This window comes from Mesoplodon densirostris, chromosome 18 (assembly GCF_025265405.1).
Source record: "Mesoplodon densirostris isolate mMesDen1 chromosome 18, mMesDen1 primary haplotype, whole genome shotgun sequence".
NCBI lineage: Eukaryota > Metazoa > Chordata > Mammalia > Artiodactyla > Ziphiidae > Mesoplodon > Mesoplodon densirostris.
The window spans coordinates 8,496,916-8,522,147 of record NC_082678.1 but is presented as its reverse complement, the minus strand read 5'-3'; the positions used below and the strand labels follow the sequence as shown (position 1 = coordinate 8,522,147).

General features: G+C 41.3%; 1 protein-coding gene and 1 long non-coding RNA gene across 7 annotated transcripts in view; one reads left to right on the top strand and one right to left on the bottom strand.

Annotated features, from left to right (window-relative positions):
- Positions 1 to 384: 384 nt before the first annotated feature.
- On the bottom strand, positions 385 to 2,902 carry LOC132478573 (uncharacterized). Its single transcript, XR_009530403.1, has 3 exons — positions 2,770 to 2,902; positions 2,359 to 2,580; positions 385 to 656 (listed from the first exon to the last, which is right to left on the bottom strand). It is a non-coding gene; the product is annotated as an uncharacterized LOC132478573 (long non-coding RNA).
- Positions 2,340 to 25,232, top strand: part of GJC1 (gap junction protein gamma 1) — a 35,794-nt gene continuing 12,901 nt past the window's right edge. For 3 of the 6 annotated variants that reach the window (XM_060081805.1, XM_060081810.1, XM_060081811.1), the window contains exon 1: positions 2,933 to 3,068. The gene's annotated coding sequence lies outside the window, so the exon portion shown is untranslated. Of the gene's footprint in view, positions 2,509 to 2,932; positions 3,069 to 3,404; positions 3,512 to 21,272; positions 21,497 to 25,232 lie in introns of those variants that run through there. The other 3 variants (XM_060081807.1, XM_060081812.1, XM_060081806.1) reach the window with 3 other exon arrangements.

Here is a 25,232-nt window from a genome sequence, read left to right as displayed (position 1 = left end):
AGGGCACGAACCCGTGTCCCCTGCATCGGCAGGCGGACTCTCAACCACTGCGCCACCAGGGAAGCCCTCTTCCCTCCTTTCTTATGTTAGCAATGGCAAGCTTTCCTTCACTCATGCACTCTGCATACACTTGCCGGGCACCTACTGTGTGCTGGGCTGGGCTCAAGGGGCTGCGACACAGTGGCCCTGCCTTCAGGGAGCTCACATTCTAGCAGATGCCCTGGTTTGCTCCGGACCATGGTGAATGCCTGGGCCTCTGGCTTAGGTTTCTGGCCTCAGCTTCCCCACCTGTAACTGGATTAAAGGATGTCAGCAGCTGGCAAGGTGAGAGAGGAGCAGACGAAGAGTCCTGACTAGGAGACGAGACGGAGTCTTTGGCTACATTTCTGTTTTTTAAACTATCTGCACTTAAAACAACTTAGCTTCCCTGGGTCTCATTTCCATCTTTATTTATTTTATTTTATTTTTTAAAATTTACTTTTTAAATTTATTGGCTGTATTGGGTCTTCGTTGCTGCGCGCAGGCTTCTCATTGTGGTGGTCTCTCTTGTTGCGGAGCACGGGCTCTAGAGCACAGGCTCAGTAGTTGTGGCGCACGGGCTTATTTGCTCCACAGCATGTGGGATCTTCCCAGACCAGGGATCGAACCCGTGTCTCCTGCAATGGCAGGCGGATGTTTAACCAGGGAAGCCACCAGGGAAACACATCATTTCCATCTTTAAAAGGTTGCTCTTGGGAATTCCCTAGCGGTCCAGTGATTCGGACTCCACACTCCCTGGCAGGTTCATCCATGAATTTATAGGAAAATAATACCTAATAAACATTTGAGTATATATATATATATATATATATATATATATAAAATACACAATACATATTTGTTTATAAATATTATATATACATATATAACCAAATATTTTAAAGGTTCTGATTGAAGTCAACATGCCACAGAAAAGTGTACTATCACTATCAAGAAAACAGCTCAAATGTGGCAACTAAAGATACCTGTATATCGTGTATTCAGCATCCAGCTCAAGAACATAACTGGAACAGCCCCCCAGAAGCCCCCTCAGGCTCCCTTCCGATAACTATCCTTACCCTAGGATAACCACTATCCTTACTTCTAACAGTACAGATTAGTTCTGCCTGTTTTTGAACTTTATATAAATGGAAAGTCTTGTGAGACTCATCTATCGCTGCGGGTAATTGTAGATTATTCATTCTCATTGCTGCATAATGTACCATTGTCAGAATATAACATTTTATCTATCCTTGCTATGGTGGATGGGCATTTTGGGTAGTTCCCAGTTTTTTGGCTATTACAAATAGTGCTGCCATGAATATTCTAGAACAAGCATTTTGTACACATTTCTGTGACATTTCAGATTCAAAGTGCATTCCTAGTTTCAGCTTTAGTAGACATCGCCAGTCTTCCCAAGTGATCTGTAGTGATTTACACTTGTACTAGCAATAGATGAGAGTTTTAATATTGTAGTCAGTATGGATGTTGTCTCCTGTGTCATCTTAGCTAACATGTTCTTTATTCCTATTTTCACATATTTACAGGGTCTTCACACTTGTCATTTTAAATACATTTGTAGAGAGGTAACGTGATAATGGGGAGGGGACAGAGACTGGGGCATGGCAAGTATAGGGGGAAGATAATCTAAATACAGAGGCCAAGCAGCTAATGAAAATCAGTCAGGCAGCTAAGTGGAGACAGTGCCTGTCCTGGATGGACAGCTGTTACTCAGAAGTAACTGTCATGTGAAAAGAGAGGCTCAAAATGAGCAAAACTTTTGACTTTTTAGAGAGAAGTCAAAAAGACGATTTTAAAAATTTGGCAACTAATTCATAATTTTGGAAAGCATCGTACTAGCCCAACAAAACATCTGTCAGTGGGCCAGATGCCCAGCCTTCAAGTTTTCAGCCACTTGACTGGCCATAAGGGCCTGGCTTTCCGTAGAGGGGGTGGGGTTGAACTGTAGCAAGTCACCTCACTAGAGTTTAATTTCCTCTGTGGTCAAAAGGGTAAAAATGAAAACCTATCCTTCCGCATAATGATGGTCAATAAGATAATTCAGGAGCACTTTACAAAGTAAAGTATTCTCCCATCTCCTTAGTACGACTTCTGTTGTTATGCACGGACTCCCTCTACTTAAACCATTTGAGGAGTTTTCATATTCCTACGAGGCATTCAAGGCTGGAGATTCCTATGCATACTAAGTCCTTTGAAAATGGGATCCTGCTGGGATGCAAGGGGTTAAAAGGAAATGGCCCATTAGGGTCTGGCTAATCGGAGAAGTCCAGGACTTCAAAAGTATCTAGAACAACGCTAAAAGCCCAGAGGACGACTTACCCGACGAAGGCCAGTAGGATCCTCGAGTAATTGTAGAGCAGAACCTAGAACGGGGAATCAGCATCCCGCGTTACACTGGGACCGAGGCCTTGGCGGAGCGCACAGAATACAACTCCGGGGCTCGTTGGACCAACACCCCAGGATACCCAGGTAAGGCGTGTCCTCACTGCGCCGTTAGTTGCCCGCTTGAAGTGAGGCACTGCCCACGGCGGAGTTCCTGTCCTGAGGATCAAGCTGGAGGAATGAACTGTCCGGCAGGCGAAGGCTGCGCCCACCCAGGGCCCAGGCTCCACGCGCCTCGGTAGTTCCTACAAGCGCCGCGCCTCTGCCCCGTCCGGGAGCGCGCGGACCCCACCGCGGAAAGTTGGACGCCCGCGCCTCCGCCCCCGCGCTCCGGACGCCCCCTCCTACCTGAGCTCCACGTGCAGCTCATCCCGGGATCCCAGACCTCGGCGGGACGCCCCCGCCCCCACCGCGGCGCGCAGTGCGCAGGCGCCTCCCTGTGGCTCTGGGCGGCGGGAGCTGCTTTGGCCGCGGCCGGAGACTGAAGCGTAGGCGGCGGTGGAGGAGGAGGAGGAGGAGGAGGAGGAGGAGGAGGAGAGATGACGGTGGCGGCGAAGGCGATGGCGACGCGGGGCACATGAGGCGCCGGCCGGCGGGACGGGCCGAGGCCCGGCGGAGGAGGCGGTTCCGGGGGACCCCGCCGCCAGGTGAGGGGCGGCCACAGGGCCGGCTGAGAGGCGGCGGACCAGGGGCGGGGCCCGAGGTGGGGTGGGGGAGAACTTGTGGGGAGGCCCGAGAGGGGCAGGTGGGCCGGCGGAGAGTGCGGCGGGGGCAGGGGGGAGGGAGAGGACGCCACCGAGGGCTTCCCTTCGAGCCCAGAGGGGCGTCGCGACCCGCTGCCCCCGGCGCGCCCTCCCCCTTTGTCCCCAGGCGCGCGGTTCCCAAATTGGGAGGGAAAACGGCTCGAGGGTGGGCTGGGGCCGCGGCGGCGGCGCCGGGTGGGCGGGGAGCCCGAAGGACCTGGGCTCGCACTTGGGCGGTGCTCGCAACTCTTCGAGCGGTTAGGGGCGCAGGGCCGCGCCGGGGCTCTTCGCGGGCTGGTCTTTGTCTCCCGATGCTCGGCTCCTGACATCTCTCCGGGCGGCGTGCGGTTCGTCTGACTCTTTCCTCTAACATCCCTGCCGGGACTTCTAACTCCTTGAATGTTTGAGAGATTTAGTTCGCGGGCTGGTAGTGGGGGACGGGGAATGCAGTAGTCGCCTCTCGGTTAACACGTTTTCTTTACTTAAAATGATTTTTTTTCCTCTTCGTGAAACTTTGGATGACTGGTGTGTTGTGGTTTTTTTTCCTCCTGTCTCCAGATTCAAAATTACGAGAAGGCGCTAACGCTGTGATTGTGGCCAGTTGTGTGGTTGGCGGCTGCTTTTGGAGCTTTGAGTTGGAAAGATTTACGTGATTGTGTGGTTTAGAATTGTTTGTTCTTTTTTTATTTATTTCTTTTTTTTTTGCGACTGTTTCCAAGATTGGGATTACTGTTTCTTGGGGAAATGGGCGAGTTTGGTTTTTTACCATTTGAAGGAATTTTTGTTCGTTGAGAACCAGCAATGGTACAGATTTCATTGTGCTCGAGCTTTATTTTGTTAGCATCGAGGTTACTTTGTGGGATCGAATAAATCAAGTTAGAATAAGTTCTGGATAAGCGTTATCTTGTAGGCCTGATTAGTCTAAAATTATTATACGTTCGTGTTCTGTATACGTTCCAGTGAAAGTGCTGTAAAAATCAAACTATAAATGAAAGGGATTTTAATTCCCTGATAAACGGAGTACATTAATATCTGTAGAAAAAAGGCTTCATAATGTAATTTAGGGATCAAATCCTTTACCCCTGGAAGAGGGCTTAAGTATTTTTCAGAATAAGAATGCAGAAAAATAAACTTAACTGCAGAGCTCCTGATTAAAAGTATGTGAATTGTGATTACATTTGATTGGTTTTTTTTGTGGGGTTTTTTTGTTTTATTTTTTTGGATTTTAGCAGAGTTTTGTATATTGCAGTTGCTTTGGATTTCTTAAGTGCTATGTAATGGCAGAATTAAAGAAACATGAACTGTTCTGGGTAAAAGGTAAAAAGCTCTGGTAAACAAATCTGTGTCTTAGTTTTCACTAGATCTTTGTGAGCAGGGTGTTATAGGCAAAGGACATTTTGAAGAGAATACATGGTAGTTATGTGAAAATTCTCCTTTTATTATTTGTCCTGATTTGTAATGGTTTGATACTATTTACTAATAATCTTAAACTGTTGTGCACTTTTCCAGAGCATTTCAAACATCCTTTCCAAAAGTCAACGCTTTTTAGCTTCCTTTTAGGTTGTGTGACTTTTGAATTGGTTTTCTACTTCTGCTAGTAGCCACAACGCTCTTAAAAAGGAGCAAAGGACTCAGTAACTTTCTCTTCAGTTCATGAAGGTTGAATTGAGTTTCAGTCTTTAATTGAAAGGATTTAATAATTACTCCCAGCTTTCTCCAGGTTACATCAACTAAATACGGATCAAGATAAGGAGTTCACCTGCGGGGGAGTGGGAGGGAAGATAGATGTGTTTGGTTTTTTAAATTGTGGGAAAATATGTGTAACATAAAATTTACCATCTTAACCATTAAAAAAAAAAGAAAGGATGTAAGAAGTTAACATATCTTCAACATAATAATCTTACTTATAAATGCCGCTGTCTCTTAATCATTTTTACTCTTATTTCGTATTTGTATAAATTAGCCAAAGATTCAGGGTGGGTCTCTGATTAGCTACACCCTCCCTCACCTCTAGCTTCAGGCTTACCTATCAATTCATTAATTGGGATCCTAGAATACAAAACATATAATTAAAATTCAGAGCATGACTTTCTTAATAAATACATAGTTTGTTCCATGACTTATTCAGTGCAAAGTGATGAGTTCCAAAAAAGCTGGGGTTTTTTTCAGTTCACATTTCAAAATAAATGAGGTTTTCCTTTATTTGTTTTGTTTTTAATATTAATCTTGATAGTTAAGTGCACCTGGAGGTATAATTACTTATTTCTGAACTTGTGCTTTTCTTGTGGCCATAGAACATGTGTGGCTCCTATCCAAAATATCTAGGGAAAATTTAGGCAGAGAAAGGATGGGTTTTTTGTGGGGTTTTTTTGCTTTTGTAGACCATTTCTTTGAGAATACATATAAGATAGATTTTGGCTATTATCATTAACCTGAAGCTTACACATAGAAAACAGTTATGAACTGTTAATATCAGCAAAGCGTCAACAATTGTTTTTCAAGCACACTACCGCAACTGATGAATTTAGTTTGTGTGGAAGTAAGGACCTATTTGGTTTTAAGTCTGAGCATTGCTGTTTTCTACAGCTCTCAAGAATGAATGATCAGGGACTTCCTTGGTGGTCCAGTGGTTAAGACTCCGTGCTCCCAATGCAGTGGGCCCGGGTTCCATCCCTGATTGGGGAACTAGATCCCGAATGCCGCAACTGAAAAAGAGCCCACGTGTCGCAACTAAGACCCGGAGCAGCCAAATAAATAAATAAATAAAATAAATATTCAAACTTATTTAAAAGAAAAATAGAACGAATGATCAGTCAGTACTGGTTGGCATATGGTGGTATATTTTTTTTTTTTTTTTTTTTGCGATATGCGGGCCTCTCACTGCTGTGGCCTCTCCCGTTGCGTAGCACAGGCTCCGGACGCGCAGGCCCAGCGGCCATGGCTCACGGGCCCAGCCGCTCCGCGGCATATGGGATCCTCCCAGACCGGGGAACGAACCCGTATCCCCTGCATCGGCAGGCGGACTCTCAACCACTTGCGCCACCAGGGAGGCCCTGGTGGTATATTCTTGAGTTTTGCAAGCATTGCAGTGGCTGACAGCACTTGGATTTATCATTCAGACCAGTGGAATGTGTTGCCCCATGGGTTTTTTTTTCCATAAGACAAGGATGAGAGATCTTTATTTCCGTGGAATGAGTAGAACTCTCAGTTAAAGCCTGTTCTATGAGGCTATATATGCTGTGGCACTAGCACAGTTTGGACAAAAGTGTTCTGGTGGCCATTCATTCCGTGAACTGTTTTTTCCGTCAGGTACTTACGTTAAACGCTGAACTGGGCTGAAGATTCAGTTCAAAGGTGAATGTTATGGGGGACACGGGTTCGTGCCCCGGTCCGCGAAGATCCCACATGCCGCAGAGCAGCTGGGTCCGTGAGCCATGGCCGCTGAGCCTGCGCTCCGCAACGGGAGAGGCCACAACAGTGAGAGGCCCGTGTACCGCAAAAAAAAAAAAAAAAAAAAAAAGATGAAAGTTATGTAGGCTTTGTTCTCAAAATGCTTACAGTTTAACACGGCAGTCCCAACCTTTTTGGCACCAGGGACTGGTTTCGTGGAAGACAGTTTTCCACGGACGGACGGGGGTGGGGGTGGGGATGGTTTCGGGATGATTGAAGCGCGTTACATTTATTGTGCACTTTATTTCTATTATTGTTACATCGTAATATATAATGAAATACACAACTCTCCATAATGCTGACAGGAGGCAGAGCTCAGGCGGTAATGTGAGCGATGGGGAGTGGCTGTAAATACAGATGAAGCTTCCCTCCCTTGCCTGCTGCTCATCTCCTGCTCTGCAGCTCAGTTACTAACAGGCCAGGGACAGGTATCGGTCGGGGGCCCAAGTGTTGGGGACCCACCCTTTTTTTTTTTTTTTTTTTTTTTTTGCTCTGTTGGGTCTTAGTTGCTGCACGAGGGCTTTCTCTAGTTGTGGCGAATGGGGGCTACCCTTCATTGCGGTGCACGGGCTTCTCATTATGGTGGCTTCTCTTGTTGCGGAGCACGGGCTCTAGGCTTGCGGGCTCCAGTAGTTGTGGCACACGGGCTCAGTAGTTGTGGCTCGCCGGCTCTAGAGCGCAGGCTCAGTAGTTGTGGCATACAGGCTTAGTTGCTCCACAGCATGTGGGATCTTCCTGGACCAGGGCTTGAATCCCTGTCTCCTGCATTGGCAGGCAGATTCTTAACCACTGCACCGCCAGGGAAGTCCAGATTTCAATTTGGGACCCCTGGTTTAACATGCTAAAAAGGTTTAGCAATCTGGAAATTATCTAAAATCTTTGAAAGAAAAGAAATGTATAGGATTTCGGGGTTTTCATTTTTTCTCTACAGAAATGGAATAAACTCCCCATCCCTATTTTCGACTAACCTCTTAATTGTATTTAAGTCTCAAATAGTTAGAAAAGTTTTCATCTACATCTTGGAAGGATTTATCAGTTTTGATGGAATTTATTGTTACTTAACTGAGTTACAGCATTCCTTTTGGGAACGTTCAGAGTAAAGCGGATCTAGACTCTTGTCTATTTATAGGGAATTCCCTTTGACTCATTCTTGGACCTCGGATTCCTAAGTGCCTATCTAGAGTAGGTGTTTATTTGGGTTCGAATCTTCCCTCCTCGATCTCTGGCTATTCCTTCAGGTCCCCTCCACCCCCAACCAGATCTTTAATTGATGGTCTTTCTCAGGTCTTGGTCCTTAGTCTTCCTCCCTTCTCACTCTCATCTTATCCATTCTGTGGTTTCAGTTCCCATGTATATTTTGAATACAACCGTTTTAAAATCTGTAGTTCAGACCCCTTTTCTGATCCAAGCTGCCTGCTCAATCAACAACTCCACTTAGATACTCAGAGGTATTTTTAATTGAGTTGCCCAGACTGAGCTCTTGATCTTGGCTCCAAACCTAGACCTTCTTCACTGTACTCACTTTCATTAAGTGGCTCCATCAACAACTTACTGAGGCCAGATTCTTGCAGTTTCTCTCCACTCTAGTCTCCCCATCCTAGTCTAGGCCACCTTTTCCCAAGACGATTTTTTTTTTTTAACAAATTTATTTGTTTGTTTATTTTTGGCTGCATTGGGTCTTTGTTGCTGTGCGCGGGCTTTTTCTAGATGTGGCAAGCGGGGGCTACTCTTCGTTGCAGTGCATGGGTTTCTCACTGTGGTGGCTTCCCTTGTTGTGGAGCACGAGCTCTAGGCGCGCGGGCTTCAGTAGTTGTGGCTCGCAGGCTCTAGAGCTCAGGCTCAATAGTTGTGGCGCACGGGCAGAGTTGCTCCGCGGCATGTGGGATCTTCCTGGACCAGGGCTGGAACCCATGTCCCCTGCATGGGCAGGTGGATTCTTAACCACTGCGCCACCAGGGAAGTCCCGACAATTATTATAGTCAATTTAATTAATTAATTTATTTATTTATTTGGCTGCATCGGGTCTTAGTTGTGGCATGCGGGATCCTTCATTGCAGCACGCGGGCTTCTCTCTAGCATGAGGGCTCTCTAGTTGTGTTGTGCGGGCTCCAGAGTGCGCGGGCTTAGTTGCCCCACGGCACGCGGGATCTTAGTTCCCCGACCAGGGATCGAACCGCGTCCCCTGCACTGCAAGGCGGACTCTCAACCACTGGACCACCAGGAAAGTCCCTATTATAGGTCAGTTTTAAATGGTCCTTCCTCGTTCACTCTTGTTTCAAAAAAAAAAAAATAAGAAGAAATACAATATTATCAGTACGGTTGAAGTCTTCTCTGTTTCCCTACCTGATTGCACCCCTGCACCCCAAACAACCACTGTTGTAGGCGTCCTTCCCAGAGGTAATCACCAACTTGAATTTATTATTCCCTTGCATTTCTTTATACTTTTACTATGTATTATATACGCCTAAGCAATATACCCTCTTGTACACTTCTCACAGCAGCTAAAATTATCTTTAAAAAAAATTTAATCGAGTCACTTACCTGAAAACTTCTGTTGTTTTCCCTTCACTCTTCATTTAACATGATGTGACCTGGCCTTGCCTGCTTCTCGAGCATCGTTTCTTTTTACTTGCTTTCTTGCTATATATGGTCTAGCCATTCTGATCTTTTTTTTTTCCCCTATTCCCTGAAGGTTCAAAGCTCACCCAACAGTCTTTGTACATGCTGTAGCTAATCCCTCTGCCTGGACGGCAGCTCTTCATTCTTCAGAATTTGCTTAAATATCACTTCTGAAGAAAAACCTTCTCTGATTCTCCTATATTAGATTAGGGACCCCTATAATACACTCTTATAGCACCCTGCACTTCCCTTCTGTAGGACAGATCACAGTTTTAATTAATTTAATTATTTGTATAATACCTGTGTCACCATTAGACTATACTCCGCCCCCCCACGGCCCCCCCCCACCCCCCGTGCCGTGGCTTGAGGGATTTTAGTTCCCTGACCAGGGATTGAACTCCGGGCCCGGCAGTGAAAGTGCCAAGTCCTAACCACTGGACCACCAGGGAATTCCCAGACTATATATTCCATAAGGATGGCCAGTATCCCTAGCACCTAGCTCATAGTTCATTTAGGTATTCAGCAATTATTTGGATGTTTACTAATTTCTTTTTTATTTGTAGTTATTGATGGTAATGAAGTAACTTCTGACAAAGCTTTTGTTCTAACTAGAAGCCTTATTATTGTATTTTGTTTTTTGTATTTTTGGTCTTACATGCCAATACAGTGCTAGGTCTTCAGTAAATATTTACTGATATGAACTTACTGGTAGCCATGGCCTGATCAGTCTTCAGCAGTTTTTTATTTTTATATTTTTAACTTTATATTTTATACTGGAGTATAGCTGATTAACAATGTTGTGATAGTTTCAAGTGCACAGCTAAGGGGCTCAGCCATACATATACATGTATCCATTCTCCCCCAAACTCCTCTCCCATCCAGGCTGCCACATAACATTGAGCAGAGTTCCCTGTGCTACACAGTAGGACCTGTTGGTTATCCATTTTAAATATAGCAGTGTGTACATGTAGATCCCAAACTCCCTAACTATCCCTTCCCCCCATCCTTCCCCTCTGGTAACCATAAGTTCGTTCTCTTAGTCTGTGAGTCTGTTTCTGTTTTGTAAATAAGTTCATTTGTATCATTTCTTTTTAGATTCTACATATAAGGGATATGATATTTCTCTTTCTCTGTCTGACTTCACTCATATGACAATCTCTAGGTCCATCCATATTGCCGCACTGCAAGGCTTATGGGATCTTAGTTGCCTGACAGGGGATTGAACCCGGGCCCTCGGCAGTGAGAGTGCGGATTCCTAACCGCTGGACCACCAGGGAATTCGCTTCAGCAGTTTTAATAGACCAAAAATACAATGATCACTTATGGTGTGGTATACACAGTGGAGACTCTTGTCTCCCAGGAAGATATTCACAGCTAGGCTTAGGCAGGCTATCAGATGGAATAAAGAAATTGCTATCAGATGGAATAAAGAAATTGAAGATTAGTTTTTTTTTTTTGACATACTGTACCTAGTTCTGATTTTAATTTCTCCCCATTTGGTGGGCCAAGAGTCAGTATAATTAATGTCCCAAGAAACCTGGCTATATTATGCAGTTATACATTAAGGCTGACATTGACAGTTTGAGTATTTCACTTCACTGACAAAAAAATTTTTTTGAAATAGGTATACATAATACAAAATCAAAAGGTATGAAAGGATGTACAGTGAAAAATAAGTCTTCTGGGGCTTCCCTGGTAGCGCAGGGGGTGGGAATCCGCCTGCCAATGAAGGGGACACAGGTTCGAGCCTTGGTCCGGGAAGATCCCACGTGCCGCGAGCAGCTAGGTCCGTGAGCCACAGCTACTGAGCCCGCATGCCACAGCTACTGAAGCCCATGCTCCTAGAGCCCATGCTCTGCAGCAAGAGAAGCCACCGCAATGAGAAGCCCACACAGCAACGAAGAGTAGCCCCCCGCTCACCACAACTAGAGAAAGCCCATGGGCAGCAATGAAGACCCAATGCAGCCAAAAACAAACAAACAAACAAATAATATGTTTTTTTAAAAAAAGTAAGTCTTCCTTTATTCTCTTCTTAGTCACTCAGTTTTCTTTTCTCTGCTGAAGCAATTACCGTTTGCTTTTTTTGTGAATTCTTCTAGAGATATCCATATATTCAGTATCCCCCACCCCCCGACGTACATAAATGGTAGCATACTCTACACACTGTTCTGTATCCTCCATTTTTCATTAATATATCTTTGTTTCATATCATTGCAGATAGAGCTCTTTTTTGTGTGTGCTGTAAGTTGTTTACCCAGTCCCTTACTGATAGACTTTAAATTGTTCACAGCCCATTATCAGCAGTACTGCAGTGAATATTCTTGTACATAATTTTGTACGTCTGAACATTTCATTAGATAAATGTTGAGCACTGGAAAATTTTTTCCAATTGGATAAATGAAAAAGTAGTATATTGGTATAGTTTTACTTTGTAAATCTTTAATTACAAGTGATATTGAATATCTTTTCATACTATATTATTAAAAGCCATTTATATTTTTCTGAGAACTCTCTCTCTTGCACGTTTTTGTTTGTTTGTTTGTTTGTTTTGCAGTACGCGGGCCTCTCACTGTTGTGGCCTCTCCCGTTGCGGAGCACAGGCTCCGGACGCGCAGGCTCAGCGGCCATGGCTCACGGGCCCAGCCACTCCACGGCATGTGGGATCTTCCCAGACCGGGGCACGAACCCGTGTCCCCTGCATCGGCAGGTGGACTCCCAACCACTGCGCCACCAGGGAAGCCCCCATTGCACGTTTTTTTAAATTGAAGTGTAGTTGAGGACCTTGTTGTTTATCTGTTTTATATATAATAGTTTGTATCTGCTAATCTGAAGCTCTTAGTTTATCCCTCCCCCCTTCCCCTTTGGTAACCATAAGTTTGTTTTCTGTGTCTGCACTGCACATTTCTATTGAGTGTTTTTTGTTTTTGTTTTTTTTTAATGATCTGTTGGAGTGCTTTATGTGTTAAGAGAACTTATCCTTTTATTCTAAGAATTGCAAATAATTTTAAGCATTTAGTGCATCTTTTGAGTTTATAGTATTTTTTTGCTTTCTAGAAATTATATTTTGTATAATTGAATTTGTCATTTCTTTCATTTGACCTCTAGGTTTTGTGTCATTTTGGAAAAGTTTTCACTACTCAGATTATTAAGAAAAAATGTTCAGGTTTTCATCTAACTTTTATTGTATTGTTTTTAATTTAAAATCTTTGATCCATCTGGAATTTAAAGATCCAACTTTAATTTTTTTCTAGATAGCTACCCATGGTAGTTCAATATCATTTATTGAATAGTCCATCTTTTTTCCATTAGTTTGAAATGCCACCTTTATCATACATTAAATTCTCAGATGTATTTGGATCTTCTGGACTTTCTGTTCTGTTCCAATTTGTTAATCATTTTGCCACTTCCACATTTTAAAATTATTACAACTTTATATTATATATCGAGAGAAGCTTGTATGCCCTCATTTCTCTTTCTGAAATTTCCCAGCCATTCTTACTATTTAATTTTACACATTAAATTTAGAATTAGTTTGTCTGGTTCCAAAGAAATCCTATTGGCATTTTTAGAAGTCAAGATTGCATTAAATTTAGATTAATTTAGGAAGAATTAATATTTTTTTGATGGCTACTATATCCAAGAACATAGAATGCTTTAACTCTTTAACGTATTTTATGCATTTAAGTCTTTTGTGTTCCTTGGTAGTATTTTCCTGGGTATTATGTTTCTTGTGGGGCTTATTCCTAAGTTTTTTTTCATCTATTTGTTGCTGTTTTAAATGGAATCATTTTTTTAGTTATATTAATTGTATATCACTGTCAGTTTTTTCAGTGACCTTCTGTTTGGTCTTAAAATAAAATTAAATACTAAATCTACATGGTATAGGAAAACGATCAGTAGGTCTTGAGTTGTATTCTAGGTTTTACTAATTAGTTGTGTGATCTTAAGCAAGTCATCATGATCTTTAGTATTCTCTTCAGTAAAATAAGGATATTAATCTCATACTATGGTGTCAGACAATGGGCCACTGCAGAATAGTTGAAAGATGACCTCAGAATCCATGCAAGTATTATCTGTGAAGTGTATAAGTAATGTCTTACAGATACGTATAACCTTTTCAAATGTATATGTGAGTGATGTTATGATACGTAAACTACAGATTTATTTTTAAACTTTACCAGTGTATGTGTTTTCTCCAAAGATAGATAATAAATGTATAACCACTATTATGTACTGGAAAATCTTTTGCAGTTACACAAAGGTCCTCAGACTCTAGAAATTGGAGACTACTACTAGTGTAGCCAATCTCTTAACATTTCTTTTACCATTGATATAGTGTGTGAACCTATGAAACCGTTAAGTGTGTTTGTGGAAGATTTGGGTGATAAAGGTGCTTGCTTTGTTTGTTTGTTTCTTAAGATAATGATTTTTAAGCTTATAATGTCAGAAATGTTCATTATTCTATTTTTAAAAGACCTGATTGACTAGCCTATCTGGATTTGTACAGAACATGATTTAGTGAGAGAAGCCATATAGTACTTTCTGAAAGGGAATTTGTTTGCTTGTCTAACTCGAATAGCTTGCTTTGATCTCATGTTCCAGTTCAGTACTAGATGTTCATGTTATTCAGAGTGAAAGCTTTACATTTATTAAAGGTTGAGCAGTTCAAGCAGATGTGCACTTCTCAGATTCACTTGGAAAGGAAAGCTTTCTTTTTTGAGCTTGGAAAAATTACTGGGAGTTGGGGGAGTATCTCAGTTCTTACTGAATTGTGTATCTGAAGCCATTGTCTCCTATCATACTTGAACTCTGAAAAGGAAAGAGGATGGGAAAATGTGTTTATGATCTGTCATATATCCTGGGAGGGATATTATGTATGCATAGCTTGAATAGATTTATTTTGGTTACCAGTTAATTATGGTTACTAGTTCAATGAGAAATTTAAAGCAACCTTAGCATTTTGAACCCCAGCTAGAATGCTCTTAGTAGTTAAAAGCTTTATTTTCTACTGCTTTTTATTTATCTTGCCTCAGAAAACTGTTTTTTGCCTTTTGGTTTTATAATTACATACATGTCAGTGTAGTTCCTTGATAGGAAAATGCAGATGGGAGCAGTGCTCAGAATAGTTCCCTTTGGCAAAGCCTTAAAGTAACAGGTTATTTTGGTTTAAAAAACTCCATTTAAGGCGGTATATTAGCATTTAGTATCTTGACTCAGGAGATATATCTTTTGGGTTTGTAGTGAATCTCATGGGCACAGTCTTAACCCAACAGCAGAATCCTTGATATGAAGTGGGGTGATTAGGACAGGAAGTATGAGTTTTGTAACATTTTTGCACCTCAAGTAAACATTTAATAGAACTCATAAGGGACACTGGAAAGTTTTTGGTGGCTGTTTTTTTTTTTTTTTTTTTTGCGGTACGCGGGCCTCTCACTGTTGTGCCCTCTCCCATTGAGGAGCACAGGCTCCGGACGCGCAGGCTCAGCGGCCATGGCTCACGGGCCCAGCCGCTCCGCGGCATGTGGGATCTTCCCGGACCGGGGCACGAACCCGTGTCCCCTGCATCAGCAGGTGGATTCTCAACCACTGCGCCACCAGGGAAGCCCTTGGTGGCTGTTTTAATGATCATTTTCTCAAATAGAGGTAACTCTTTCCAAATATTCAATATCAGACACTCAATAACCAGCAGGTAGCAATGGCAACAACTATGCATTTCAAGGGAGTACTGAGTATGTTAATTTTCTGTATTGCTTCTGGAGCATTTTAGAGGGAGTCTCTAAAGAAATGGGAAGAGCATTATTATACTAACTGCTGTATAAGATATGTCAGAGGACTACTGTCTTTTGATATATCCTTACAAATTAAGGATTACCCTGTACTCTCACCATCCTATATTTTACTCTAGGGTGAAATTTTATATAAGTTCTGTCGCAGACCCCCTTATGGAGGAGCCGTGTAGTAATTGTACCAAAGATTTTATGAGATAGTTAACTTTTCTGTGATATATTCATTACTTAATTAGGTCTTCATGAATGTAAAATATGTATGTATGCAAATATTATGAAATTTGTACCCCGACCTACTTTTTAAATTTCTCTTGGGGCTTTTGTTGCATAGGAAGGCTTTGCCAACTTAATTATTACATGTTTATTGGAGAAGATACTGAAAAGCAAATAGAAGAGAAAACATTCATAGGCAATTGTTAATGCTGGTGTATTTCCATTCAGGCATGTTATGTTATTGGGAGTTATTTTGTTTGTTTTTTGTCTCTTTACTACATATGAACATTTTCTCACATAGTGAAACATTTTTTTAAAAACAGATCACAAATTGGCAGGCTTTACTGAGCCAATAAAATATCTGGCTCAGTATTATTAAAAAATTTTTTTCTATTAGTTGCCAACATGAAAAAAAAAAAAAAGGAGACAGGTAGAAGTGTAAATGGATACAACCCCCTTAGGAAAAGTACTGATCTACTAAAGCTGACATATGCATACCCTACAACTAGCAATTCTGGGTCTAGGTATTGAACAGAAATGTACATATATTCACCAGAAGGCACATTTGGTGTGTTCACAGTAGCATTATTCATAATAGCTCCAAACTGGAAACTGCTCAAATGCCCATCAGCAGTAGAATGGATCAATTGTGATATATACACACTGGCAATATAATAAAGCAAAGATAATGAACAGACTAGAGCTAAATGCAATAAGATTGGTGACTCAGCAGATGCTGAACAAAAATCAGACACAAGAGTGTATTCTTTTATTTAAAAAAAATTTTTTTAAGTGTATTCTTTACGAATCTGATACAAGAGAGTCCATTCTGTGATTCCATTTATGTAAAGTTCAAGGGCGGTTTAAACCAGTGGATCTCAGTGTGATATAATATTGTTCCCCAGGGGGTATTTGGCAGTGTCTGGAGACATCTTTGGTTGTCACAACTGGAAGAGGCCAGGGATGCTGCAAAACATTCTACAATGCATAGGACAGTCTCCCACAACAAAGAATTATCCAAGATGTCAATAGTGACTGTTTCCCTTGGGTAGGAAGGGGCATAACTGTGGCTCTGGGTGGCTGGAAATGCTTTGCTCTTGATTTCAGTGCTAGTTTCATGGATATGTGAAACTTCATTGAGCTGCACACTTATATTTGTGCACCTTTCTGTAGGTATTTTATACTTCAATCAAAAAGTTACCCCCAGGGACTTCCCTGGTGGTGCAGTGGTTAAGAATCCGCCTGCCAATGCAGGAGACATGGGTTCGAGTCCGGGAAGATCCCACGTGCCGCAGAGCAGCTAAGCCCATGCGCCACAACTACTGAAGCCCGCACGCCTAGAGCCCGTGCTCCGCCACAAGAGAAGCCACTGCAATGAGAAGCCCATGCACTGCAACAAGAGAAAGTCCGTGTGCAGCAACGAAGACCCAACACAGAATTACCCCCAGATCAGGCTTCACATAAAAATCCAGGTTGAAGACTTATATTGAAAGATATGACAGTCTGGTCACAACAGCTGGAGCTAATCATCAGTAGCCCCTCTTTAGTTGGTGCCTGTGTTGTCCAGGCCCCATTTTTCTGTTTCAGTTCCTTGTGTCACTTACTGGTGCCTAGACATTTAGAAAATGTCTTAAATGGCTTTTTTGATGTATGATTCACACACTGTACAGTTCACCTGTTTAAAATGTACGACTCAATGTTTTTAGTATATCCACCAGGTTGTGTAGCCATCACCTCAGTTTAATTTTAGAATTTTTTCATTCCCCCCAAAAGAAACCCCATACGTATTATCAGTCATTCCCTATTCTTCCCCATTCTTCTCAGTCCTAGGCAACCACTGATCTACTTTTTGTCTCTATATAGTTGTAGACATTTGGATTTTGTGATCTCTGTTCTAAAACAAGATTTACAGTGGTTGTACAGTATTTCCTCATAGAGATTATATCATAAATTATGTAAAATTTTTCTTTTATTGGACATTCATTTAAGATATTTATTTATTTATTTATTTATTCCTTTTTGCGGTATGCGGGCCTCTCACTGTTGTGGCCTCTCCCGCTGCGGAGCACAGGCTCCGGACGCGCAGGCCCAGCGGCCATGGCTCACGGGCCCAGCCGCTCCGCGGCATATGGGATCCTCCCAGACCGGGGCACGAACCCGTATCCCCTGCATCGGCAGGCGGACTCTCAACCACTGCGCCACCAGGGAGGCCCAAGATATTTATTTTGTACATAAATATATTTATATTTTATTGGGCATTCACTTAAGATAAATTATTAGATGTGGTGTTACTGATCAAAGGACATAAAACATTTTAAAGTTTCTGATAAATATTACCATAATGCCTTCCAGAAAGATTGTATCAGACCATCCTCACCATCAGTGTATGGTAATGTTTTTTGCAAATTTTGGGTTGTGACCCTAGTCATATTGGTAATGTTATATGTTTAATTTTTAAATTTTTTCTTAGACATGTCATTTTCCTAGACTGATGTCGTCCTTTTGATTTGACTTACGCTGTTTTGGACAAGTGTACCAATACTGTCCTTTTTTACATGAAGACAGTACCACTTGCGATGCACTGTGAATGAACACATTATCCCAGGTTCCCCATACTTCTCCAGCTGGTTCCTGAAGGTTCTTACATTCAAATAGAATGGCTTTTTGCCAGCATAGATTGACACTTCAACCCACAATGGTGTATTTTGTTTCCTTGTTAGTTAATGGAGCCAAGATTTCAAACTACTTTTTCTCCTTTATTTTATAGTTTGATTTACAACAAATTTTGTTTCTCAAATATTGTCCATAGCCAAGAGCTCTTTTGAAAAACAAGTTTTCATGTTTATAATACATAGATTACTGTTTGTAATACATAGATTAAGGCTGCCATAGTGCTTTTGCTTAGAAATTGTCACTAGCTAGTTATTAAACATCTATTATCACTCATGCAGAATTAACTTCCACTTAAAACGTTCCAGTTAAACAAAACTCCATTGTAAACCCTTAATTGATTCTTTGTCTCTACACATAAAGCAGTCTCGCTCAGGAATGTGAGTCACTAGAACGATTCTTAACCGCTCAGCTCCTAATCTGGGATGCCCAGAGAGTTAATACTGTAGAATCACGGTGAGTCAATATTGAAATTTTTAATTTTAGTCCAACCACAGATTTTCTGGGATGACTGTTGGGAAGTGCCTTTTTGAAAATTTGACATCTTATTATTGTTTAATTTCACTGCTCTTACTTTGCTTCTTTCCTGTCCCTAGAGTTCTGAATTACACATAATCTGTTGGTTGTTTTATGACTAGTACTCTGCCTGAGTTGATTTTCATCAACTGTTAGTAGAAGGGACCTTTATAATAATCTAATCTGATATTCTTCACTTACCTCACAAATGAAAAAGTGGAAAGAAATATTTATTCCTGAAGTGCCTGTTAGAGTCTCTTGGCTCCTAGTTAAGTGCTTGCTCTCAGTTTCACAAAATTCAAAGTTAGAATCACTTTTCTAGAATATTAGTTCATCTGGATTTTTTGTTTAGAAAAGAAATTAAGGTTTTTAAATATGGTCTACCTATTATAGATTTGGGGGTTTAAAAATTTTTTTGAAATTAGAAGCAGATTAAAACTCGGCTCTGACCCATTTGGACTCGGTTGTTGAATTTGTAAAACATTTAGAATAGCACTACTTATTTAAAATGTTTAAATTTCCTGGTTATTTTAGTTTCGTGAGCATTAAAAAATTGACAAGGGGGCTTCCCTGGTGGCACAGTGGTTGAGAATCTGCCTGCCAATGCAGGGAACACAGGTTCGAGCCCTGGTTTGGGAAGATCCCACATGCCGCGGAGCAACTGGGCCCGTGAGCCACAACTACTGAGCCTGCGCGTCTGGAGCCTGTGCTCCACAGCAAGAGAGGCCACGACAGTGAGCGGCCCATGCACCGCAATGAAGAGTGGCCCCCGCACCGTGATGAAGAGTGGCCCCTGCTTGCCACAGCTAGAGAAAGCCCTCGCACAGAAACGAAGATCCAACACAGCCAAAAATAAATAAATAAGTTTATTTTTTTAAAAATTGACAAGGGACAAGTTACACGCTTTTTTAGTTGTTGATCTGAAACCCTTGGGAGCTTTTTTCTAAACATGAGTCTATGAGAAACTTTTCCAAAGATACATATGAAAGATATTTTTGGATTAACGGTTTTTTTGTGGCCAACGTTATAGGAAAGAGATTGTAATGGAAAAAATGAATCAGATAAACTGGAAAAGCATTTTCCTGTAGAGTCACTATGCTATAAAATATGTTTAAACTTTAACAGATGATTCCAGTTATTTCCTTGTCTTCTGTTGCATAGCATACATAACATTAAATACTTCTTGAATACAACTGTAGGGTTTTTTTTAAGTGTTTGTAATTTCCTATAAACTACTGTATTGCAAGCTTCTTGATGGTAGGTGAATACTAATTGCGTGAATGAAGTTAGTCTAAAACTTTTTTTTACTTTTTCATTGTGGTAAAATATACATAACATAAAATTTACCATTTTAACCATTTTTTAAGTGTATAGGTCTGTGGCATTAAGTACATTTACATTGTTGTGCAAACATCACCATCTATCTCCAGAACTTTATCTTCCCAACTGAAACTCTTTACCCATGAAACGCTAACTCCCCATTCCTCCCAGCCCCTGGCAATCACCATTCTTCTTTCTCTCTCTATGAATTTTATTCTAGGGCCCTCATATAAGTGGAAACATAATATTTGTCCTTTTGTGACTGACTTCTTTCACTTAGCATACTGTCTCCAAAGTTCATCAGCATTGTAGAATGTGTCAGAATTTCGTTCCTTTTAAGGCTGAGTAACATTGTGGATATATACCATATTTTGTTTATTTATCTGTCAGTGGACACTTGGGTTGCTTCCACCTTTTGGCTATTGTAAATAATGTGCTCTGAACATGGGTGTACAAATATCTGTTTGTGTCCCTGCTTTCATTTCTTTCAGGTATACATCCTGAAGTAGAATTGCTGGATCATACAATAATTCTATAGTTAATTTTTTTTTTTTTTTTTTTTGCCGTACGCGGGCGTCTCACTGTTGTGGCCTCTCCCGTTGTGGAGCACAGGCTCCGGACGCACAGGCTCAGCGACCATGGCTCACGGGCCCAGCCGCTCCGCCCGCGGCATGTGGGATCTTCCCGGACCGGGGCACAAATCCGTGTCCCCTGCATCGGCAGGCGGACTCTCAACCACTGCGCCACCAGGGAAGCCCTATAGTTAATATTTTGAGAAAATCATAAGCATACCATTTTTTTTACAGCAGCGGCATCATTATACATTCCCACCAGCAATGCACAACAATGATTCCAGTTTCTCCATAACTTTTTTAGCACTTGTTTCTTTTCTTTTTTGCTTCTTTTCTTTTAATAGTAGTCATCCTTTTGAATATGAAATGGTATCCCACTGTGCATTATTTGTCTCATTTGCATTTCCCTAATGATTAATGATCATCTAAAACTTCTTATAGTTTAAACACAGATTGACCCAAGCCTTGTTTCTTGAAAAATGCATTAAAATCATTGGTGAGGGAGTGAGGCAACCAGTATTCTCATACTCTCAGTAGTGGAAATATAAATAGGTACCGGCTTTTTGCAGGGGTGGTTTGGTAATACATATTAAAAGCCTTAGAATTTTTGGAGAGATAGTGCATAAAGAAGCTGATCTTTTCTTAATAACACACACACAATTTTTTCACAGTTTGTACAACTATTGACCCAGCAATTCTTTTAGAAAAATTTATCCTAAATCTATAACTGGGGATGTGTACAAAGTTATAAGTATTGTAATAAATCATTGTAAACAACTTAAATGTCTAATTGTGGAAGATATGTGAAATTCTGATTCAGTAGGCCTGAGAGTGGGAATTGGGTAAGTAGGACCTAGGAATCAGCATTTTGGACATGTACTCTGGATAATTCTGATGAAGGTGGTCTGTGGACCACATTTGAGGCACATTTACTCATCATTACTTACATGCTTTAATTTCAGGTTCCGTGGTGTGCTAAGGCCCTCCGCAAACTGGTCTTTGACTTCCCCGTTCAGCCTTCTCTACAGCCACTTCCCAAACATCCTCCATCATGTTCCAGTCTAAGAGCCTTCTTGTGCAACTTTTCACTCACACCATTTTCTCCATCTGCCTTGCCTCTACTTCCCACCCCAGCTCTGCCTGGTGAAACCATACCCATTCTTCAGAGACCCACTTGTCTTCTGCAGTAAGCTTATACTTTTTTTTTTTTCTGGCTTCATTGAGGTATAATTGACAGCTTATACTTCTTAGTTTGTAGGAATTGTCTCTTTTCCTTCTCTGAGTATTTTCACATTTTGTACTTCTATACCATTCCTTGTATTCTGCCCTGAAATGATTGTATTAGTGAACATATTTTATATTTTCTACCTCCTATAAATTCATTTAGATCTTCTGTTAAATATAACACACATTTATTGAGTTATTTTTGTATCCTGAGGGCTCAGAGAATTTTTAAAAACATGGACTTTCCCCTCAAGGAACTCATATTCCAGCAGAAGAAACTGATACTACTAACCTACTACTACTAGATTAAGATACTACTACTAGATTAAGTCCTGATATTTGTGGAATGAAAAATTATTATGGACTTTCTGAGGAGATTAAGTGAGGAGGTCAAGAAAACTTGAAGTGACCTTTGAGCTAGAACCTAAAGGATAAAAATGTTTCCAAGTAGGAAATTGTGGAAAGACCATATAAAGCAGAGGAAAATCAATGAGCAGAGATTCAAATTTATTAAATCACTCAGTTAATAGTTGTTCTAAGTGCTAGGGATACAAGAACAAAGTCCTTGTTTAAATTCTATTGGGGTGACAGATAATGAACAAATTAACAAATGAAAAGTGTTTTAGGTAGTGTCGAGTGCTCTGAAGGAAAAAGGCAGGGTGGTAAGGGTGTAGAGAGTGATGGAAGAATGTTCTGGTAGGAAAGTGGTCAGGGAGGTCCTCACCACAGGAGGTGACATCTGAAGAGAAGCATAAATTGAAGTGAGGGAGTAAACTGTGAGGATGTCCAAGGGAAGTGGGTTTAATGGAGGAAAACAACAAATGCATGTGTGAAAATGTATAGTGTAAGCTGATGAAAAATGTACAGGTGGTATTTAAATTTGGGGTTAAACAAATTAAGCTGAACTTTTTTTTTTTTTTTTTTAATTTGGCCGTGCAGCGCAGCTTGCAGGATCTTAGCTCCCCGACCGGGGACTGAACCTGCACCCTTGGCAGTGAAAGCGCCGAGTCCTAACCACTGGACCTCCAAGGAATTCATTACCAAGATGATCTTTTTATAAAACATTTAATTTCTGAAAAATATGTAAGTTTTTTTTAACTTTAAAAAGTTTGCAAAAGGATTTCTTTAAAATCTCAAGCAGACTTTATTCTGTAGGGCATGGAATGCTTTTAGCGGTGTTTTCTTTAAAAAGGCAACTTATTCATTTGGTTAAAAAAAATTAAGACAATGTAAAAAGATATTAATATAATCAGGGACTTCCCTGGTGGTCCATTGGTTAAGTCTTGTGCTCCCAGTGCAGGGGGCCCAGGTTCGGTGCCTGGTCAGGGAACTAGATCCCGAGTGCCACAACTAAGACCTGGCACAGCCAGATAAATTAATTAAGTAGATGTATAATCAAAGTCTTGATCCTACCCCATCCTCCTTAGTCTCCTCCCCCACTTTTATTAGTTTTTTTAAAAAAATGTATCCTTGTGTTTCTTTATAGAAATATGAGCAAAAACACAGATTGGTATTTTTTCTCCTTATGTAAAAGGCATATACATATATACACTTCCTTGCTGTTTTCACTAATTAAATGTTTTGAATATCTTTTAAAATTAATTTTTGGCTGCGTTGGGTCTTCGTTGCTGTGCGCGGGCTTTCTCTAGTTGTGGCGGGGGGGGGCTACTCTTTGTTGCGGTGCATGGGCTTCTCATTGCAGTGGCTTCTTTGGTTGCGGAGCACGGGCTCTAGGTGTGCGGGTTTCAGTAGTTGTGGCGCACAGGCTTAGTTGCTTTGCGGCATGTGGGATCTTCCCGGACCAGGGCTCAAACCCGTGTCCTCTGCATTGGCAGGCAGATTCTTAACAACTGCGCCACCAGGGAAGCCCTTGAATATCTTTCTATGCAAGGAGAGCATTCCTCATTATTTTTTACAGCCATGTGGTATTCTGTTGTGTAAATAGACCATAGTGCGTTTAACCATTGCCTTGACAGTGGACATTTGAGTTATATAAAAACAGTGTTATAGTTTGATCATTCCCAAAAGTGAGATTACTGGGTCAGAGGATATAGGTACGTTTGTAATTTTGTTAGATATTATCAAATTGCCACCAGAGGTTGTACCACTCCCATCAGTGATATGTGAGAATGTCCGTTTTTCCATAGCCTCTCCAACTTTTGGATTTTTGCCAACGTCATAGGAGAAGAATTGTATCTTAGAGTAGTTTATTATTTTTTTAGAGTAGTTTATTATTGAGATATAATTTACATGTGCTAAAATTTGTCCTTTTAAAGTGTACAGTTCAGTGGTTTTAGTATACTCACAAGGTTGTGTAACCACCACCACTGTCTAATTCCAAACATTTTCATTATCCCCAAAAGATACCCAGTATCCATTAACAGTCACAGTCCATTTCCCATAGCCCCTGACAACCATTAATCTGTCTCTACTGATTTGCCTATTCCGGACATTTCATATAAATGGAATCATACAATAGGTGGCTTTTGTGTCTGACTTCTTTCACTTAGCATTATGTTTTCAAGGTTCATCCACGTTGTGCATTTTTTTAAAGGGGAATTTGTGTTTTTCTTTCTGTAGAATGTATGTTTTGAACTCTTTATATATTAGAAATTAGCTCTTTGCTTATAAAAGAGTTACTGAAACCTTTTTCCCCAGTTCATTGCTTTTCTTTTTCTTTTTAAAAAATTTTTATTTTTTGCTGTGTTGGGTCTTCATTGCTGTGCATGGGCTGTCTCTAGTTGCAGCGAGTGGGGGCTACTCTTCCTTGCGGAGCACAGTCTATAGGCACACAGGCTTCAGTAGTTGTGGCTTGCGGGCTCAGTAGTTCTGGCTCGCGGGCTTAGTTTCTCTGTGGCGTGTGGGATCTTCCTGGACCAGGGATTGAACCTGTGTCCCCTGAATTGGCAGGCAGATTCTTTTTTTTTTTTTTTTTTTTTTAATAGATTTATAAGTTTGTTTTTCTTTTTTCTTTTTTTTTTTTTTTAATAATAAGGGGGAGATTTTTCTTTTTTTCTTTTTTTTTTTTTAGATGTTGGGGGTAGGAGTTTATTAATTAATTTATTTATTTTTGCTGTGTTGGGTCTTCGTTTCTGTGCGATGGCTTCCCCTAGTTGTGGCAAGTGGGGACCACTCTTCATCGCGGTGCGCGGGCCTCTCACTATCGCGGCCTCTCCTGTTGCGGAGCACAAGCTCCAGACGCGCAGGCTCAGCAGTTGTGGCTCACGGGCCTAGTCGCTCTGCCCTCCCAGACCAGGGCTAGTCGCTCTGGATCCTCCCAGACCAGGGCTCGAACCCGTGTCCCCTGCATCGGCAGGCAGACTCTCAACCACTGCACCACTAGGGAAGCCCGGCAGGCAGATTCTTAACCACTGTGCCACCAGGGAAGTTCCCATTGTTTTTCAGGATTGCTTAGGTCGTGTTTTCTTTTAACCATGGAGACACTTTTTATTTTTTGTACTCAGATTCATCTTTTCTTCTCATGTCCAGAGTTATAACAGATATCAACTGTGTTTTATTCTAATACTTTAAAAAGTCCATCTTTGCCCCACTGGTTTGAGGAGCCACCTCCATTAGTGGTTTTTTAGCAAAGGAGTAACACAGATCCATTTTAGAGAGAGAATTCTAGTAGAGATGCAGGAAACAGGCTGAAGAGGGAGAAAGTAGTGGGTATTTGTTTATAACCTTTCAGGGTTTTG